The following is a 20,811-nucleotide window of genomic DNA, read 5'->3' on the forward strand; positions in this document are numbered from 1 at the left end:
TGAAAGAGCTGCAAAATCTGGACCCCTACAAATTAGTCGGGCTAGACAATCTGGACCCTCTCTTTCTAAAATTATCTGCTGAAATTGTTGCAACCCCTATTACTAGCCTGTTCAACCTCTCTTTCGTATCGTCTGAGATTCCCAAAGATTGGAAAGCTGCCGCGATCATCCCCCTCTTCAAAGGGGGAGACACTCTAGACCCAAACTGCTACAGACCTATATCTATCCTACCCTTCCTTTCTAAGTTCTTCGAAAGCCAAGTTAACAAACAGATTACCGACCATTTCGAATCCCACCGTACCTTCTCCGCTATGCAATCTGGTTTCAGAGCTGGTCATGGGTGCACCTCAGCCACGCTCAAGGTTCTAAATGATATCACAACCACCATCGATAAGAGACATTACTGTGCAGCCGTATTCATCGACCTGGCCAAGGCTTTCGACTCTGTCAGTCACCACATTCTTAACGGCAGACTCAACAGCCTTGGTTTCTCAAATGACTGCCTCGCCTGGTTCACCAACTACTTCTCTGACAGAGTTCAGTGTGTCAAATCGGAGGGCCTGTTGTCCGGACCTCTGGCAGTCTCTATGGGGGTGCCACAGGGTTCAATTCTCGGGCCGACTTTCTTCTCTGTATATGTAACGGATGTGAAATGGCTAGCTAGTTAGCGGGTACGCGCTACTAGCATTTCAATCAGTTACGTCACTTGCTCTGAGACTTAAGTAGGGTTTCCCCTTGCTCTGCAAGGGCCGCGGCCTTTGTGGCGCGATGGGTAACGATGCTTCGTGGGCGACCGTTGTTGATGTGTGCAGAGGGTCCCTGGTTCGCGCCCGTGTCGGGGCGAGGGGACGCCGTAAAGTTATACTGTTACATTGATGCTGTTGACCCGGATCACTGGTTGCTGCGGAAAAGGAGGAGGTTGAAAGGGGGGTGAGTGTAACGGATGTGAAATGGCTAGCTAGTTAGCGGGTACGCGCTAGTAGCATTTCAATCAGTTACGTCACTTGCTCTGAAACCAATATGTAGTGTTGCCCCTTGCTCTGCAAGGGCCGCGGCTTTTGTGGAGTGATGGGTAACGACGCTTCGTGGGTGTCAGTTGTTGATGTGTGCAGAGGGTCCCTGGTTCGCGCCCGTGTCGGGGCGAGGGGACGGTCTAAAGTTATACTGTTACATTGGTGCCGTGACCCGGATCACTGGTTGCTGCGGAAAAGGATGAGGTTGAAAGGGGGGTGAGTGTAACGGATGTGAAATGGCTAGCTAGTTAGCGGGTACGCGCTACTAGCATTTCAATCAGTTACGTCACTTGCTCTGAGACTTAAGTAGGGTTTCCCCTTGCTCTGCGAGGGCCGCGGCCTTTGTGGCGCGATGGGTAACGATGCTTCGTGGGCGACCGTTGTTGATGTGTGCAGAGGGTCCCTGGTTCGCGCCCGTGTCGGGGCGAGGGGACGCCGTAAAGTTATACTGTTACATTGATGCTGTTGACCCGGATCACTGGTTGCTGCGGAAAAGGAGGAGGTTGAAAGGGGGGTGAGTGTAACGGATGTGAAATGGCTAGCTAGTTAGCGGGTACGCGCTAGTAGCATTTCAATCAGTTACGTCACTTGCTCTGAAACCAATATGTAGTGTTGCCCCTTGCTCTGCAAGGGCCGCGGCTTTTGTGGAGCGATGGGTAACGACGCTTCGTGGGTGTCAGTTGTTGATGTGTGCAGAGGGTCCCTGGTTCGCGCCCGTGTCGGGGCGAGGGGACGGTCTAAAGTTATACTGTTACATATACATCAATGATGTCGCTCTTGCTGCTGGTGATTCTCTGATCCACCTCTACGCAGACGACACCATTCTGACGACACCATTCTGTATACTTCTGGCCCTTCTTTGGACACTGTGTTAACTAACCTCCAGACGAGCTTCAATGCCATACAACTCTCCTTCCGTGGCCTCCAACTGCTTTTAAATGCAAGTAAAACAAAATTCATGCTCTTCAACTGATCGCTGCCCGCACCTACCCGCCCGTCCAGCATCACTACTCTGGACGGTTCTGACTTAGAATATGTGGACAACTACAAATACCTAGGTGTCTGGCTAGACTGTAGACTGCATCCTTCACTCATGCTGCCAAATATACCCTCCTAAAACTGACCATCCTACCAATCCTCGACTTCGGCGATGTCATCTACAAAATAGCCTCCAACACTCTACTCAACAAATTGGATGCAGTCTATCACAGTGCCATCCGTTTTGTCACCAAAGCCCCATATACTACCCCCCACTGCGACCTGTACGCTCTCATTGGCTGGCCCTCGCTTCATATTTGTCACCAAACCCACTGGCTCCAGGTCATCTACAAGTCTTTGCTAGGTAAAGCCCCTCCTTATCTCAGCTCACTGGTCACCGTAGCAGCACCCACCCGAAGCACGCACTCCAGCAGGTATATCTCAATGGTCACCCCCAAAGCCAATTCCTGATTTGGCCGCCTTTCCTTCCAGTTCTCTGCTGCCGATGACTGGAACGAATTGCAAAAATCACTGAAGCTGGAGACATATCTCCCTCACTAGCTTTAAGCACCAGCTGTCAGAGCAGCTCACAGATCACTGCACCTGTACATAGTCCATCTGTAAATAGCCCATCCAACTACCTCATCCCCATACTGTATTTATTTATCTTGCTCCTTTGCACCCCAGTATCTCTACTTGCACATTCATCTTCTGCACATCTATCACTCCAGTGTTTAATTGGTATATTGTAATTACTTCGCCACCATGGCCTATTTATTGCCTTACCTCCCTTATCTTACCTCGTTTACACACACTGTATATATCCTTTTTCTACTGTATTATTGACTGTATGTTTGTTTATTCCTTGTGTAACACTGTGTTGTTGTTTGTGTCGAACTGCTTTGCTTTATCTTGGCCAGGTCGCAGTTGTAAACGAGAACTTGTTCTCAACTAGCCTATCTGGTTAAATAATGGTGAATTTTTTAAAATAATTTTTTTAAATCCCCTTACAGGGCTAGAGAGACTAGTGGGTCATAAACTGTCTCCCCAAACTCCAGTGACCTCTGTGACCAGGCCACTGATAGGTTTCTGGGGTCAGGTGGTTGGTAGGGGGCTGGACACCTGATAGTCCTCTTGCCTGCTCAGGTCAGATCTGCCTCAGTCTCTCTCCAAGTGGACATGTGTGATGGGGTGAGTGGACAGAAGTGAGTTGGTGTTAAGAGTCAATGTGCAGCGGGTGGGACGGAGTCAGGCGCAGGACACAGAGAATGAGTAATAACGGACTTTACTCAACAAAACAACAAAATATTCCACGCAGGGAAAATATACCAGCTCACAAATATAAGCGACCGCTTAACACAGAACAAACACGCACAAAACCATGGGGGGAACCAGAGGGTTAAATAAGGAACATAATTATGGGAATGGAAACCAGGTGTGTACAATGAAGACAAAACAAAGGGAAAATGAAAAGTGGATCGGTGGCGGCTAGAAAACCGGTGACGTCGACCGCCGAACGCCGCCAGAACAAGGAGAGGGACCAACTTCGGCGGAAGTCGTGACAGTTGGTGCTACTTTTGTAACTTGTGCATTTACTTTGTACAGTTACAATCTCAGTGTTGTTGTTCATAGTCGTTGGGCTTTGTCTTATACAGCCCTTTGCTTATGCCACTATCACTTTATACAGTCCATATTATTATTGCTCTTCCACTATCGTATCTGGTTAACCATGCATTGCCATGCTATGTTTATTATGTATAGTATTTTCATTCATATCACTCTTTGTAGGTTGGCAGTTATTGTCATGAATCTTGTTCTGGAGGCAGTTCTGCAGAGTGGTCACTAGCTGGCACAGCCACAGTCATAAAATCTGATTTTAAACCTAACCCTAATCTTAACCACACTGCTAACATTAACATTACATTTTGACTTTGCAGCTGGCCCAGCTAGCTGAAATCGCCCAGTTCTGCCTCCAGCGCAAGATTCATGACAATAAACGTCAACATGCGAACCACGTCCATATCATATGCCCTCTGGAAATAAAGTTCCTTCTTGTGTGTAAATTCTCTGTGGGGTTACCTTGTTCCTCTGACGGGGAGAGTTGTCGGTGAGTCACAGACCAGCCCAACTGGAGAGCCGCTCTATTTTAGATTAGTTGGCGTTATTCTTCACAGGTGCTAATAGACAATCAGCTCTCGTCTCTTTCACGGTCCCTCTCCCCCTCTGGGCTAGCTGGCCCAGTTTGACAGATTAAGCATTGGTTTCTGAATTAATGCTCCGGATTACATAACTCTGACTAGAAATTAATATACAGTATAAAGGATGTCACACAGACACATATATCCTTAACAACCACAGATCTAGGGTCAGGGTTTACTGTCATTTCTAATCATGGGAGGTGATCAAATGGACTTCTGATCTGCTGTGTGGGGCAATTGCTAGCCAAGCATGGCTTCAAATCCCATACCCTGTCTCTTTCTCTATTCTTCCCTCTTGTTCTTCTCCTGTCCTTCATCTGTTTCTTGCTCTACTAATTATTTATTGTTTATATCTTTTATTTATTACACAGGTATACAGAACCTAAATAAATAAATAAAATAACATGATAATGGACTTCAGAGCAAACTGTAACAATTTACTCTATAGCTGTAGACATTGATATTGTGTACCTGAAACTCCCTTTAAATTTCCTTATATACCCCTCTCTCCCTCCCCCTAATTACTATGCCCATATGGATTTCCTGCTAAGCCCTCACTCCAACAAGAATTCTACATGACCCAGCTGTGCCCATATTTGCAGCTCCTACCAGATTAAGACACAGAAATTGACTCATACATACACACACTCACAGACACACCTGATACAGTCACTCCTCTGGAATATCCCTCTCCGTGTGTGTGTGTGTGTGTGTGTGTGTGTGTGTGTGTGTGTGTGTGTGTGTGTGTGTGTGTGTGTGTGTGTGTGTGTGTGTGTGTGTGTGTGTGTGTGTGTGTGTGTGTGTGTGAGTGTGACTGAACACTGACAGTGTACTGACTGTTCCTCTCAGGAGGATCTTGTTCAACCTCTCTCTTCAACATCTTATCTCTGCTTTGCATCTAATTCCCAACATTTCTCACTCATCCACTCAACCTCACTCTCTATTTCACCCTTTTACTCTCAGCTCTATTTGTGGCCTCTTCTCTCTCTCTCTCTCCCTCTCTGCCTCTCTTTCTCTCTCTCTCTCTTTCCTCTCTCTCTCTCTCCTCTCTCTCTCTCTTTCTCTCTCTCTCTCTCTTTCTCTCTCTCTCTCTCCTCTCTGCCTCTCCTACTCTCTCTCCTCTCTCTCTCTCTCCTCTTTCTCTCTAACTCTCTTTCTCTCTCTCGCTCCCTCTCCCTCTCTCTCTTTCTCTCTCTCTCTCCATTCTCTCTTGTCCCACTTTCCTCTCCTACTATTTCTTCTCTCCACCAGAGGATGCCAGTGAACATCTATCTAGTTCATGTAGCAGGATATTCCATTCAGTTTATCATCTTTCATAGGAAAATAATTTTGCATAAAGAAAGACCTGCTCACAGTTAATGCTGCTTTATTCCTGCACAGCAATGAACAAAGTGTTTTTGGCCAAGCATTATTGTGGTTATTTAGGACTAGAATTCGTTTTACAGTCAGGAATTGAGAATACAGACTTCAGCAAACAAGACACAGTTGATTGATGATAATGGTGAAGATTGTGATGCTGTTACTACTATTTAGGATGAACTTGATGAAGATGGTGGGTGTGATGGTGATGATGATACACAGTGATGATGATGATGATGCCCTAGGTTACCATGTGAAGAGATGCAGCAGGTCATTAAGTACTTATAGAATATAAAGACATTCTTCGTTTTATGGCACTTTAGCCTGAAGATACACTAACACTTAACCTAACCTTGGATGGAGTATTTTTTTTCTCTCACTCACACCAAGTGTGCGTGCGCGTGTGTGACATTGTGGGCGTCCCTGTTTCCAGGAGAACCGCCCGCCGCTCGTGCTGCTAGGCCACTCCCGGGGAGCGCGAGACTACACTGTTTCGGGCGCTTTGCTTGGCTCTCTCAGTGTGTATGCGAATGTGCTCACTGCTCTCTCGTGGAGTGTGTGTGCGTTTTCACCATTCGCCCGTGCAGGGGGCCACTATAAAGCATGTAGTACCTGGATCACCTCGGGGTCTCGAGAAGTATTCCCACCGGGATCAAACGGAAAAACGGATTATATTACCCATTGTGGAATAGTATTAATGGACGCCTAACAGGGATATAACGGGGGACTTTAACGGCCGGAGGGGAGAGAGGATTTCTCTTCTCGGTAAATGATCGGAGAGGAAGCTTCCATTTTGAGAGAGAATCATGGCGAGCGACTCCCCTGCCCGGAGCCTGGATGAGATAGACCTGTCAGCGCTACGGGTAAAGAGAGCGTGTGTGTTGAATGAGTGTATGTGTGTGTGTGTGTTCGTGATAAAATGGAGACTGTATGAATGAGACACGGCGTCTCGAGCACCTGCCCCATCCCCCGTTAACGACAGCCTCTCTTCACCTTACCGACTGTGTGTGTGTCTGTGTGTGGTTGGCGTCCTCGAGCCATCGTTAACGGCCATGCACGCGACATCCGCTGATCAGATATAATTAATCTGGATCAACCGACGTCTGCTATAGTCTACTACGGCGATGCGACATAACAGCGATGCGACATAACGAGGGGAGGGGGGATACAGGGGTATAGAAAAGGAGTTGATCATTTGATCCTCGTCTCTCCTCGGTAATGGCAACTCCCTCCCACGGGCTTTAGAACCTCGGAAAGCTTTTTTTCTCAACAATTGGAACGTGATGTAATGGAGCCCTGGGCCTGTGTACTGTAGTATAGCCCCCTCTGTATTTGAGGCAGATGTTAAACTGTCAGTCGTGCAGCCTCACGCTGCCCCTGACACACACACACAGCCTGCCTACACACACACACGGTTGAATAATATTAGAGATATCAGCAGAAGCGGTTTCCGCCATTTCGTGACATTGTGGGGAGTCAGTGACAGCGGCCTCATAGCACTAGTGTCTGTTGACAGCCTTTAGTCTTGCTGGGTGAGATGAGAGGCTCATTACAGGCAGGTCATTACACAACATGATCATACCTGCAGTACCTGGATCAAGCCCCAACATGACCATGGCAATGCTGTGTGTGTCTGTATGTGTGTTTGCTTGCATTTTCCCTAATATGGCAATGGCTGTGAATGATGCACATACTATGCAAATACATACACATTTGCGGAATCTTTGGACTGTGGAAATCTGGCACATCCAACAGCACATTGACTCATTCATCCTCTCTCTTGAGAAATGTAGCCAAACAATTTGCAAAGCTCTCTTTCTCCCAGCCTGTCTCCCTCACTAGTTATCTCTCTATCTTCTCCATCTACCTCTGATAGATGTATGACAGTTATTACACACGCACACACACACACACACACACACACACCTGGCCTCTCTCTCTGAGCTCTTGTCCAGAGTCTGCGGCGCGACTGGAAATTAGGTCACAGAGAGGCAGAAAGCTGGGGAGGATTTCAGTGTTGTGCACACTACCCATGATAGATGGACATTTACTCTTCCTGTATGCCCTGGTCGGTCTCACTTCCCCTTAGACCAGGGATGTCAAGCAAGACCTGATGAGAAGCCCTAGACAACCACGCAAAGGCACTATGGAGTTATTTTCCCTGGTTGACACAGACATGCTCAGGAAAGTGATATCACAACTTAAGCCTTTTACCTGCCTTCTCAATTCTATCCCCAAAACTGTTTTTCAAAACTGTTCAAAACTGTTTTTAATTGCATATCTGAAGAAGTGCACGCTATTATTATTATCTGACCCTGCTGGTCGTCTATGAACGTTTGAACATCTTGTCCATGTACTGTTATAATCTCCACCCGGCACAGCCAGAAGAGGGACTGGCCACCCCTCAGAGCCTGTTTCCTCACTAGGTTTCTTCCTAGGTTCTGGCCTTTCTAGGGAGTTTTTCCTAGCCACCGTGCTTCTACATCTGCGTTGCTTGTTTGGGGTTTTAGGCTGGGTTTCTGTACATCACTTTGTGACATCGGCTGATGTTCAAAGTGCTTTATAAATACATTTGATTGATTGTTAACTAATCCCTTTTCACAGGCACTTTCCCCTCTGCACTAAAAACGGCTTTGGTGAAACCAGTTCTGAAGAAAAGTAATCTAGAGTCTTCAGATTTTAGCAATTTCTGGCCAATCTCCATCCAATCAGTTCAGTTTATATATATTACCCCTTAGTAGCGTTATCAGAAAGCACAGCATTGGCCTCCCGAGTGGCCGAGTGGCCTAAAGCACTGCATCACAGTGCTTGAGGTGTCACTACAGACCCGGGTTTGATACCAGGCTGGTTCACAACTGGCCGTGACCGGGAGTCCCATAGGGCGGCGCACAATTGGCCCAGCGTCGTCCGGGTTAGGGGAGGCTTTGGCCGGTGGGGCTTTACTTGGCTCATCGCGCTCTAGCGAGTCCTTGTGGTGTTTTCTTCAACACATTGATGCAGCTGGCTTCTGGGTTAAGCGGGCAGGTGTTAAAACTTCTTAGTTATAGCCCTTTTTCTTTAAATTTTTGCCTAAATGACATACCCAAATCTAACTGCCTGTAGTTCAGGCCCTGAAGCAAGGATATGCATATTCTTGGTACCATTTGAAAGGAAACACTTTGACGTTTGTGGAAATGTGAATTGAATGTAGGAGAATATAACACAATAGATCTGGTAGAAGAAAATACAAAAGAAAAAAACAACCAGTCTTTTTCAACCACCATCTTTGAAACGCTATCCAGCACTCTGGTTGTAATTCCGATAGTGTCCACAAGATGGCAGCGGTGTATGTGCAAAGTTTCAGATGGATAATTTGAAGTATGGGTGAACTACAATACTTTTAGTGTTAAGTCCTCAGGTACATTTGGGCAAATCGTGAAGGAGACATTCACATTCATATTACATTTTCCTGCAAGGATATCGTCAAATCTGTATACTTGGACTTTGATTTAGCTTTCCAAGTATTAGTAGCCATATTATAAATTCAACATTTGCAAAACAACCAGTTTTCATAAATTCATAACTGAATTAGAGGTCGACCGATTATGATTTTTCAACACCGATACCGATTATTGGAGGACCAAAAAAAAGCCGATACTGATTAATCGGATGATTTTATTATATATATAATATTTGTAATAATGACAATTACATCAATACTGAATGAACAATGAACACTTTTATTTTAACTTAATATAATACATCAATAAAATCTATTTAGTCTCAAATAAATAATGAAACATGCTCAATTTGGTTTAAATAATGCAAAAACAGAGTGTTGGAGAAGAAAGTAAAAGTGCAATATGTGCCATGTAAAAAAAGCTAACGTTTAAGTTTCTTGCTCAGAACATGAGAACATATGAAAGCTGGTGGTTCAATATTCCCAGTTCTTCAATATTCCCAGTTAAGAAGTTTTAGGTTGTAGTTATTATAGGAATTATGACGCGTCAACTATTTTTCTCTATACCGTTTGTATTTCATATACCTTTGATTATTGGATGTTCTAATAGGCACTTTAGTATTGCCAGCCTAATCTCGGGAGTTGATAGGCATGAAGTCAAAAACAACGCTGTGAAGCAAGCATTGCTAAGAGCTGCTGGCAAACGCAGTAAAGTTTGAATGAATGCTTACGAGCCTGCTGCTGCCTACCACCGCTCAGTCAGACTGCTCTATGAAATACCAAATCATAGACTTAATTATAATATAATAAACAAAGAAATACGAGCCTTTGGTCATTAATATGGTCAAATCCGGAAACTATCATTATCGAAAACAAAACGTTTATTCTTTCAGTGAAATACAGAACCGTTCCGTATTTTATTGAACGGATGGCAGCCCTAGGTCTAAATATTGCTGTTACATTGCACAACCTTCAATGTTATGTCATCATTATGTAAAATTCTGGCAAATTAGTTCGCAACGAGGCAGGCGGCCCAAACTGTTGCATACATATACCCTGACTCTGCGTGCAATGAACGCAAGAGAAGTGACACAATTTCCCTAGATAATATTGCCTGCTAACATTAATTTACTTTAATACACTTTCTTTGCAAATTGAACGAGTGGAAATACAAAATCGATCGTGCATGCTATATGGACCATTTTAGGATATGAAAAATGATTTTATCTAACAAAACGACCCTTCATGTTTTCTCTGGAACCCTTTGGATGATAAATCAGAGCAAGAATTCAGAATGTACATTTGAAGTCGGAAGTTTACATACACCTTAGACAAATACATTTAAACTCAGTTTTTCACAATTCCTGACATTTAATCAGAGTAAAAATTCCCTGTCTTAGGTCAGTTAGGATCACCACTTTATTTTGAGAATGTAAAATGTCAGAATAATAGTCGAGAGAATTATTTCTTTCAGCTTTTATTTCTTTCATCACATTCCCAGTGGGTCAGAAGTTTACATACACTCAATTAGTATTTGGTAGCATTGCCTTTAAATTGTGTAACTTGGGTCAAATGTTTCAGGTAGCCTTCCGCAAGCTTCCCACAATAAGTTGGGTGAATGTTGGCCCATTCCTCCTGACAGAGCTGGTGTAACTGAGTCAGGTATGTAGGCCTCCTTGCTCGCACACGCTTTTTCAGTTCTGCCCACAAATTTTCTATGGGATTGAGGTCAGGGCTTTGTGATGGCCACTCCAATACCTTGACTTTGTTGTCCTTAAGCCATTTTGCCACAACTTTGGAAGTATGCTTGGGGTCATTGTCCATTTGGAAGACCCATTTGCGACCAAGCTTTAACTTCCTGACTGATGTCTTGAGATGTTGCTTCAATATATCCACATAATTTTCCTCCCTCATGATGCCATCTATTTTGTGAAGTGCACCAGCCCCTCCTGCAGCAAAGCACCCCCACAACATGATGCTGCCACCCCCGTGCTTCACAGTTGGGATGATGTTCTTCGGCTTGCAAGCCTCCCCCTTTTTCCTCCAAACATAACAATGGTCATTATGGCCAAACAGTTCTATTTTTGTTTCATCAGACAAGAGGACATTTCTCCAAAAAGTACGATCTTTGTCCCCATGTGCAGTTGCAAACTGTAGTCTGGCTTTTTTATGGCGGTTTTGGAGCAGTGGCTTCTTCCTTGCTGAGCGGCCTTTCAGGTTATGTCGATATAGGACTCGTTTTACTGTGGATATAGATACTTTTGTACCTGTTTCCTCCAGCGTCTTCACAGGGTCCTTTGCTGTTGTTCTGGGATTGATTTGCACTTTTCGCACCAAAGTACGTTCATCTCTAGGAGACAGAATGCGTGGTCCCATGGCCTTGGCTGATTTCTTTTGATTTTCCCATGATGTCAAGCAAAGAGGTACTGGGTTTTGAAGGTAGGCCTTGACATACATCGACAGGTACACCTCCAATTGATTCAAATGATGTCAATTAGCCTATCAGAAGCTTCTATAGCCATGACATCATTTTCTGGAATTTTCCAAGCTGTTTAAAGGCACAGTCAACTTAGTGTATGTAAACTTCTGAACCATTGGAATTGTGATACAGTAAAATAATCTGTCTGTAAACAATTGTTGGAAAAATTACTTGTGTCATGCACAAAGTAGATGTCCTATCCGACTTGCCAAACTATAGTTTGTTAACAAGAAATTTGTGGAGTGGTTGAAAAACAAGTTTTAATGACTCCAACCTAAGTGTGTGTAAACTTCCGACTTCAACTGTAAGTATACATTTCACCTTCAGAGGTGAATTTATCAAACTTATCGCAGTGAAAAAAGTGTTTTGTTGTTAGGAGCTTTCCTCAAACAATAGCATGGAATTTTTCCACAGTAATAGCTGCTGTAAATTGGACAGTGCAGTTATATTAACAAGAATTTAAGCTTTCAGACGATATAAGACACTTATATGTACCGACGTTTGTTGTTTCTCTAAAATCTGCGATCTTGACATAACGTGCTGAATGATTTACATTCATTTTTCGCAATTGGATATCACGAAATTAGGGAGAAAAAGGGGGTAAAAAAATAAACACAGCATTAATTATCACTGCTACGCAGCTGATACACTACTTTGCATTTCTGTGTCACCAGAGGATTTTAGCTCCATTGATAAATGATTAGACTGTATTAGTGAATGAAATACTTAGATGGCTCACAACTTCAGCTAAATCAAAACAAGACCGAGATACTTATTGTTGGAGTGAAAGCACAGAGAGAGATTCTGGCCACACATTTTAATTTGTGGGCAATAAAGATAAAACGCCAAGCAAAAAACCTAGGTGTCATTTTGGATTCTGAACTCAATTTTGAATCACACATAAGGAATTTTTCCAAAATAGCTTTTTACCACCTGAGGAGCATTGCAAAGGTGCGTCTGTTTGTCTCTCAGGCTGATACAGAGAGACTCATCCATGCTTTTATTACAAGCAGGCTTGACTACTGTAATGCTCTCCTGTCTGGTCTGCCCAAGAAAGCCATTGGTCAACTGCAAAACATACAGAATGCTGCAGCATGGGTACTGACCAAGACCAGACGGAGAGCACACATTACACCGGTTTTAAGGTCTCTGCACTGGCTGTCTGTTAGTTTTAGAATTAATTTTAAGTTTCCTCTATTGGTTTAAATCCATGATTGTGCACCCCAAAACATATCAGACATACTTTTAAGTTATGTACACAGTAGGTCCCTCAGGACTTCTGGCACTGGCCTTTTAACTATCCCGAAGCCTAGGACCAAGAGGCATGGAGAAGGCAGCGTTTAGTTACTACGCCCCCAGCCTCTGTAATAGCCTGCCAGTGAACCTGAGGGAGGCCGAAACTGGACATATTTAAAAGAGATCTTAAAACACACCTTTTTAGCTTGGTTTTTCTTAGGGTGCATTTTAGTCGTTCAGTTTATATTGTAAATCTTTAGTTTTCTATCCTATTATGTTTGTTGTGTCGTAAACATTTTTATTTATAGTTTTTATTTATTTTCCTGGGTGTGTCGAGTTTTGGCCCCTCACTGCCCAATCAGAACGTGCTCCATGGCCAAGTGTGGTTGCTTTAAGTTGTGTATTTACAGTCTTTTATGTATTGTCTTGGAATCAACTTCAATTCTAAGTTTAGTCCATTATAGTTTACAGAAATTAAGTATCAAAATGTAGACCTATCTTTGCTAAATATGTTAACTTGAACCCATTTGCAGTCTACGTAATTGCATGGCTTCAATAGTCCTACTGTACATTACATTATGGCTGAGCAGGGACATGACAAACATTGTCAATAAGCAAGATTACGGGCCTCCCGGGTGGCGCAGTGGTCTAGGGCACTGCATCGCAGTGCTAGCTGCGCCACCAGAGTCTCTGGGTTCGCGCCCAGGCTCTGTCGCAGCCGGCCGCAACCGGGAGGTCCGTGGGGCGACGCACAATTGGCATAGTGTCGTCCGGGTTAGGGAGGGTTTGGCCGGTAGGGATATCCTTGTCTCATCGCGCTCCAGCGACTCCTGTGGCGGGCCGGGCGCAGTGCGCGCTAACCAAGGGGGCCAGGTGCACGGTGTTTCCTCCGACACATTGGTGCGGCTGGCTTCCGGGTGTTAAGAAGCAGTGCGGCTTGGTTGGGTTGTGCTTCGGAGGACGCATGGCTTTCGACCTTCGTCTCTCCCGAGCCCGTACGGGAGTTGTAGCGATGAGACAAGATAGTAATTACTAGCGATTGGATACCACGAAAATTGGGGAGAAAATGGGATTTTTATTTTATTTTTATAAATAAATAAAAAATAAGCAAGATTACATTCATTATTAATAAGGCCTAAAAAGAGAACAAATAATTAGAATTAAATTCTTAACAAAACAACTTTTAAAAAATAGGCTATGTCACACTTACAGGTACCATAATTTCTCCCCGTGGGCATATAATATTAAAACAACGCAGACTATGGAGGGTTTTACGCACATCCAAACTTTCACAGTAGCTGGACAAAGATCCAATATAAATAAAATGGGAGAATGTCCACACACCGTTATACTGCTTCCAAATAGGCCTATGTTTATTAACATAATCTGAACCATATTACAGATCACGTTCACACATCTCCAGAAGTTGCATTGCAAGAGCGCCGCGGACGTTGTCACCATAATACCAGGAAGGGGAATCATTCTAATAAGTTTGGTTGTAATGAAATTAAACGATTTTTTATTTTTTATTTTTTAACGACAATAAATACATTTTAAATGTAATGATATCATTAAACCGGCAGGATAAAAAAGACAGTCATTGCTGTTGAACCAGCCATCTTTATTGTAGGCCTAAGGGAGGGCTTGGGTTTTGAACATATGAAACGGAAAACAAGCCTTTTTTTTTTCTTTTTTACATGTTATAGATAATTTATAAATAAGGTTCTCATCTCTCCTTTCATGATGGGCATTGACACGTAGCCTACATCATGGTTTGGGGGGATTTATGCATATCCGAAACGGGACCTCGCTGGCTGAAATAATGTGGGGCTGCCTATAATGGACAGATAAAAAAGGAATGTCGGCTCACTGTTTTACTCCTCTCAAACTTTATATTTTAATAAAGCTTTGGTGATGAACAGTTATTTCCAAGCGGTCTCAGGAGCCAAACCCTTTATCAACAGTCTTGACTATACTTCGCGATTGCATTGGGCAGACAAAAAAAAAAGCCTTCATTGGGCCTCCAGAGTGGAGCAGGGGTACAAAATTAATGAATAAAATAAAAGCCTTCATTGAGAGGGGAGACTATGCATGGTTTTTAATCAAATAAAATACAAAAAAATCTAATACCATGTACATCAGGCTACTATAGTTATATGGGCAGTGTACGTCACAGCAGGTTAGGCTGCGTTTCCTCTGTCAAAATTGACCTCTAAAACCAGATTTTGGTTGGTCTTAAACATCCCCATCAGCGCTGCCTGAAATTACCACTTTGGATCATGTTTTTAAGGACAAATATTTCCGAGCTGATATAAGACAGGTAAATTAACAAACCTGGCATTAGGGCTAGAAAATGCCAGTGCGGCAGTTTTTACATGACGAAATTGTAAACTAACGTGCGTTTGATGCTAGCGCCGCCTTAACGCCAGCCGAAAATAGCACCCATAATCTCATATTTACGGTTTAATATCTAATGCTCTCATCTAGAGGGGTTAGTGACCATGTCCTATGGGAAGTGTCTGGGGCTTCACTCCCTGATAGTTGTTTATATCTTGAGACATATAGAGATCAAAGATTAAATGAGGAGACTAATACATGAATCAACTTCCAGACACCCTCATAACTTGAGTGGTATGAAGCAAGAAAATTTGCACAATATTCATATTGACATTGCTATTAACGTACACATACACACACATATGCACATACACTCACGCCAACCCATGACTCCAATGCTTTCTCCTTTCTCACACACACGTGTGAGGAGACATCTATGTGTGTGGTGGTGCTAGTTAAAAGACAAAGAGGTTGTGTGTAGATGTCAACCTGTCTCTAGAGCAGTGTTCTAGGTTTAGAAGTGCTTCTGTTTGACCTTGAATAAAAAGGAATGTCACTTTTTTTTTGCAAATCCCATCTGGGAGTATGTGGCTGATTTTCAACACCACTATTCCCTGCTCTACCCCTATCTCTCTCAATCTCTCTCTTGCTCTCTTCCCCTCTCTCACGTTCACATACACACACTCTCTATGAGTCTATGTAGTCACAGTGTAGCGCTATAGATCTCAAGTCCTACTGTGTGTGTGTGTGTGTGTGTGCGCTCTTACTGTGTGTGTGTGGGGGGGGGGGGGGGGGGGTCAGATTCCACAGGGTCTGAATTCTTGAGTAAAGAGTTTCAATGCTTGACTAACTTCTCTCTCTCTTCTCTCTGCCCTCTCTCTCACTCTCCCTCTCTCCCGCTCTCTGCTCTCTGCTCCCTCCAGGACCCTGCTGGTATATTTGAGCTAGTGGAGTTGGTGGGAAATGGAACCTACGGGCAGGTCTACAAGGTAAGACACACCCCTCACCACACTCTCAACCTACAGTGTGCCTGAGGACTCCTCCCACTTGGGCTCTGTCACCAAAGACAGTATAGTATGAAGATAGGCACAAACTGATTTCCAATAGAAATCCCAGATCCCACTTGTAGGCGATGTTATGGCAATGTTGGCTAACTAAGCTCGTCCGTAGAAACTAGATGTCGACCGATTATGATTTTTCAAAGCCGATACCGATTATTGGAGGACCAAAAAAAGCCGATAGCGATTAATCGGTCGATTTTTATATATATATTTGTAATAATGACAATTACAACAATACTGAATGAACGCTTATTTTAACTTAATATAATACATAAATATAAATCAATTTAGTCTCAAATAAATAATGAAACATGTTCAATTTGGTTTAAATAATGCAAAAACACAGTGTTGGAGAAGAAAGTAAAAGTGCAATATGTGACATGTAAAAAAAAAAAAAATAACGTTTAAGTTCCTTGCTCAGAACATGAGAACATATGAAAGCTGGTGGTTCCTTTTAACATGAGTCTTCAATATTCCCAGGTTAGAAGTTTTAGGTTGTAGTTATTATAGGAATTGTTGGACTATTTCTCTCTATACCATTTGTATTTCATATACCTTTGAATATTGGATGTTCTAATAGGCACTTTAGTATTGCCAGCCAGATCTCAGGAGTTGATAGGCTTGAAGTCATAAACAGCGCTGTGCTTCAAGCATTGCGAAGAGCTGTTGGCAAACGCAGGAAAGTGCTGTTTGTATTAATGTTTAGGAGCCTGCTGCTGCCTACCACCGCTCAGTCAGGCTGCTCTATCAAATATCAAATCATAGACTTAATTATAATATAATTAGCACACAGAAATGCGAGCCTTAGGTCATTAATATGGTCAAATCCGGAAACTATAATTTCGAAAACAAAACGTTTATTCTTTCAGTGAAATACGGAACTGTTACATATTTTATTGAACGGGTGGCATCCATAAGTTTAAATATTGCTGTTACATTGCACAACCTTCAATGTTATGTCATAATTATGTAAAATTCTGGCAAATGACTACGGTCTTTGTTAGGAAGAAATGGTCTTCACACAGTTCGCAATGAGCCAGGCGGCCCAAATTGCTGCATATACCCTGACTCTGCTTGCACTGAACGCAAGAGAAGTGACACAATTTCCCTAGTTAATATTGCCTGCTAACATGAATTTCTTTTAACTAAAGATGCAGGTTTAAAAATATATACTTGTGTATTGATTTTAAGAAAGGCATTGATGTTTATGGTTAGGTACATTGGTGCAACGATTGTGCTTTTTTCTCGAATGCGCTTGTTAAATCATCACCTGTTTGGCGAAGTAGGCGCATCGATTATATGCAACGCAGGACACGCTAGATAAACTAGTAATATCATCAACCATGTGTAGTTAACTAGTGATTATGTTAAGATTGATTGTTTTTTATAAGGGAAGTTTAATGCTAGCTAGCAACTTACCGTGGCTCCTTGCTGCACTCGCGTACATTGCGCTCCTCGTGGAGTGCAGTGTAATCGGCCATAATCGGCATCCAAAAATGCAGATTACCGATTGTTATGAAATCGGCCCTAATGAAATCGGCCCTAATTCATTGGCCCTAATTAATCGGCCCTAATTAATCGGCCATGCCGACCTCTAGTAGAAACCCGTTATCTGGTCTAATGGTCGTCTCACGTCAATATGTTAAGCTGTCTGTCCTGCAGCCTTATGCTGACACACACAGCCTGCACACACACACGGTTGAATAATATTAGAGATAACAGCAGAAGCGGGTTCTGCCATTTTGTGTGTGTGTGTTTTGACAGCCTTTAGTCTTGCTGGGTTAGATGAGAGGCTCATTATAGGCAGGTCATTACACAACATGATCTTACCTGCAGTACCTGGATCAAGCCCCAACATGACCATGGCAATGCTGTGTGTGTCTGTATGTGTGTTTGCTTGCATTTTCCTCATATTCCTCATATCATGAATGATGCACGTACTATGCTATACTAAACTAAAGTTTTAGAACGCCTACTCATTCAAGGGTTTTTCTTTATTTTTACTATTTTCTCCATTGTAGAATAATAGTGAAGACATCAAAACTATTAAATAACACATATGGAATCATGTATTAACTAAAAAAGTGTGAATCAAATCAAAATATATTTTATATTTGAGACTCTTCAAATAGCCACCCTTTTCACTGATGACAGCTTTGCACACTCTTGGCATTCTCTCTATCAGCTTCATGAGGTAGTCACCTGGAATGCATTTCAATTAACAGGTGTGCCGCCTTAAAAGTTAATTTGTGGAATTTCTTTCCTTCTTAATGCGTTTGAGACAATCAGTTGTGTTGTGACAAGGTAGGGTTTGTATACAGAAGATAGCCCTATTTGGTAAAAGACAAAGTCCATATTATGGCAAGAATAGCTCAAATAAGCAAAGAGAAACGACAGTCCATCATTACTTTAAGACATGAAGGTCAGTCAATACGGAGCATTTCAAGAGATTCTAAAGTTTCTTCAAGTGCAGTTGCAAAAACCATTGAGCGCAATGATGAAACTGGCTCTCATGAGGACCGCCACAGGAAAGGAAGACCCAGAGTTACCTCTGCTGTAGAAGATAAGTTCATTAGAGTTACCAGCCTCAGAAATTGCAGCCCAAATAAATGCTTCACAGAGTTCAAGTAACAGACACATTTCAACATCAACTGTTCAGAGAAGACTGTGTGAATCAGGCCTTCATGGTCGAATTGCTGCACAGAAACCACAACTAAAGGACACCAATAATAAGAAGAGACTTGCTTGGGCCAAGAAACACAAGCAATAGACATTAAACCAGTGGAAATTTGTCCTTTGGTCTGGAGTCCAAATTTGAGATTTTTGGTTCCAACCGCCGTGTCTTTGTGAGACACAGTGTGGGTGAACGGATGATCTCCGCATGTGTATTTCCCACCGTAAGCATGGAGGAGGTGGTGTTATGGTGTGGGGGTGCTTTGCTGGTGACTCTGTCTGTGATTTATTTAGAAATCAAGGCACTCTTAATTAGTATGGCTACCACAGAATTCTGCAGCGATACACTATCTCATCTGGTTTCCGCTTAGTGGGACTAAGTGGGACTATCATTTGTTTTTGAACAGGACAATCACCCAACACACCTCCAGGCTATGTAAGGGCTATTTTACCAAGAAGGAGAGTGATGGAGTGCTGCATCAGATGACCTGGCCTCCACAATCCCCCGACCTAAACCAAATTGAGATGGTTTGAGATGAGTCGGACCGCAGATTGAAGGAAAAGCAGCCAACAAGTGCTCAGCATATGTGGGAACTCCTTCAAGACTGTTGGAAAAGCATTCCAGGTGAAGCTGGTAGAGAGAATGCCAAGAGTGTGCAACGCTGTCATCAAGGAAAAGGGTGACTACTTTGAAGAATCTCAAATATAAAATATATTTTTGTTTGTTTAACACTTTTTTAGTTACTACATGATTCCATATGTGTTATTTCATAGTTTTGATGTCTTCGCTATTATTCTACAATGTAGAAAATAGTAAAAAATAAAGAAAAACCCTTGAATGAGTAATTGTTCTAAAACTTTTGACCGGTAGGGTACCGCTAATACAAATTAGCGGTATCTTTTGGAGTGTGGAAATCGAGAAAATGAGTAACTAAGGAAGACTTTTTCACTTCTCTCATTGACTTCTCAAACCCCAAACCACTGTTTTGTCTTCTTTGCAAGCATTCCCGGAAGTATTGCGATGTTGCACCTGTGGGTTTACAAACTTTGTGGTGCCACCTTCCACTGACCTGTTAGAGCTTAACAGTGAGGAGCTGAGAGCTGATGAGTTTTATTTGCCGACATGTTTTTCACTTCAGGGCCCCTGGCCCCTAAACCCAAGCACTTGTGTAGATCTGAAAACACAAAGTGTAGCTAGTATTTCTTACCTCTTCAACCTCCAAGAAACAATGGGTTTGGTGCTAGGGTTTGTTTTTGGACAGGGCCCAGGTATCGATGCACTCGGTTGCACTTTAAAAAAAATTATACCTTTATTTAACTAGGCAAGTCAGTTAAGAACAAATTCTTATTTACAATGACGGCCTAGGAACAGTGGGTTAACTGCCTTGTTCAGGGGCAGAACGACTGTTTTTTACCTTGTCAGCTCGGGGATTCGATCTTGCAACCTTTCGGTTACTGGCCCAACGCTCAAACCACAAGGCTACTTGCTGCCCCAAAAGTATTTGCTTTCTCTGCCAGTGACTTTTCACGTCAAATCGCTCTGATGCACTTGTTGTAAGCTAACTTGTGGGATTACAGCCAGGGTTGGCTGTACAGGGAGTCTGTTGCACACTGTTTGTCAGACAGAGATGGGTAGGTTTGTGTGAAGCTGTAGGCCTATTTGTTTCCATGTTATCTATCTTTTCACTGGAAGACACATTTGTAGGTCTTCAGTCCTTCTCTCTTCCTCTATCTCTCCATCTCTCCATCTCTCCATGTCTCCGTCCGTCTGTCCGTCTGTCCGTCTGTCCGTCTGTCTGTCTGTCTGTCTGTCTGTCTGTCTGTCTGTCTGTCTGTCTCTCTCGTGTGTTGGGTCTAATCAGTAGAGTAAATGTACTCCAACAGATCAGGAATGCGAGGCATGTCTGCACCAATGAGTGTTTTTATGCCTCAGGACACCTATAAAGGGAGTATTCTGTCCTTTTCTCTCCACACACACATATCCCTACACACACATATACCTACACACACACATACATACCGCTACACACACACACAC

General features: G+C 43.0%; 1 pseudogene; it reads left to right on the plus strand.

Annotated features, from left to right (window-relative positions):
• The first annotated feature begins 6,012 nt into the window (after positions 1-6,012).
• The window catches only part of LOC139583517 (TRAF2 and NCK-interacting protein kinase-like), a 67,735-nt pseudogene continuing 52,936 nt past the window's right edge, over positions 6,013-20,811 (plus strand).

This window comes from Salvelinus alpinus, chromosome 8 (genome assembly GCF_045679555.1).
Source record: "Salvelinus alpinus chromosome 8, SLU_Salpinus.1, whole genome shotgun sequence".
Classification (NCBI taxonomy): domain Eukaryota; kingdom Metazoa; phylum Chordata; class Actinopteri; order Salmoniformes; family Salmonidae; genus Salvelinus; species Salvelinus alpinus.